This window comes from Hyalella azteca, unplaced genomic scaffold (assembly GCF_000764305.2).
Source record: "Hyalella azteca isolate HAZT.00-mixed unplaced genomic scaffold, Hazt_2.0.2 contig6532, whole genome shotgun sequence".
NCBI lineage: Eukaryota > Metazoa > Arthropoda > Malacostraca > Amphipoda > Hyalellidae > Hyalella > Hyalella azteca.
In genome coordinates this window covers 1-1722 of record NW_025936691.1, presented here as the reverse complement: position 1 = coordinate 1722, position 1722 = coordinate 1, and positions in this window count along the sequence as shown.

The window sequence follows — 1722 nt, the reverse complement described above, 5'->3', positions numbered from 1 at the left end:
ACCCTCAAGTTCATTTTTGAGTCCTATAAGTAGACCAGTAAAGTATCATGGATACCAGCATCATCATACATAAGAAATTGATTTAAATCTTGAGTAAATGAGGAAATTGAAAATGAACTGATTCTAAAAAATCTCTGGTTTGCCACTATGCTCCAGTCTCCAAGACTCCACTCTCCAGCCAAGACACTGAAGACAGTCAAGCCTCAAGCCTCAAGGACTAAAGACAGCAGTCACAGTACATATTAACTACAGAATTATGAGAATACCTTAAAACATAGCACATAACCATAAGGCATAAACCACTGACTTGCCGCTCGCCGACGCCAGTCGGCAGTCGCCACTGTACGGACCTACCGACTACCGTCAATATCTCAATCAGTCAATCATCAATGTACATATTGGTTACAACTTACTTAATTAGTAGTAGTACAAAAACGCAAAAAAATGTAACTCAGTACTCATTGCTCATTGCAGTGACGTGATTGACATTTGACAGAGACTGAGAGAGCGCATTTTCTCGACGAAAACTTGAGGTCACGGACGGACAGACAGACAGAAATGGCGAGCACAAACACAATAATGTATTTTTTCCATAAATGAGAAAATGCGCTAAAAATGGAGACTTGGAGAGAATAACGATTTGCAATGTTCGACTACGGCACTACGCCACTAAGACTCACTCAGTCTCACTGACTGTTTCGACTAGGTAGGTACGCTGGGGCTGGGAAGTTGTGGCTCAGTTTTGATTAAAAAATTGTAGTTTCTATTGAAGGCCCCTTCTGTGATGCTGTCCCTTCTGTGATATGATGACGTTAGTATTATTTTTATAACTGACAAAAAACGGATTGGTGATGATGATGATGATGTCTTTTTTCAGGCGTCGTAAAGGACCCCAAACAGGTCAGTTGTCACACCTGGACACGGCAATTTCAACGCTTCTTTTTATATAACTTGCGCTGTCCGCAGTGAGTTTTCGCAACCCTGAAAGACTCTCGCAACTTTCGTCCGGATAGGCATGCCTTTTAGAGTCAGACATAATAAAGATTGCTGGCTTTGATTCACACAATCTGCCAGCTCTTCTCACAGAGCTTGCAGGAGGAATAGTCAGGAGCTAGTATACAACGCACAATTTCGATCGAGCCTCTCTAATGATTTTGGTTAATTTACCAACAATATCTAATTAATTTGTTCTATTTGTTGAAGGAGTGTATTTTCTTCTAAAAGTTGGACATGAACAAACTCTATTTACAGGGCTATGCTAATTCCTAACAAAAAATTGCGCAAGATAATCAAGCCTTTTCGGCTTGGCAAGCTGATAACATGGACAATTTGAGGAATGAGACCACTAAATTGATTTGGACGCAAAAAAATCACGAATCAAGTGTGGTTTAAAGTATTTTTATTGAATTAAAATTAAATAAAAATATTACCATAATGCTATAGACCCTCAATTTTGCTATGAAGGATCTTATACGCTAGTTCGAAGTGTAAGACAAACGACGGTGTTTCTGGTATGAAAGTAGATCGACGAAAGATATGCTCCCACGAGGGCAAGACAAACGTTTTTAATATTGTGTTCACAGATGTGGACTTGAACAGCACTCCGGCTATTGACGAGCGACCAGTCGGCTCGAAGTTGACAAGTTTTGAAATACACGAAGAAGTGGTTCTCAAGGGCCTGGTCACTCTGAATCGTAACAAAATAAGTCATGTGGACCAGAA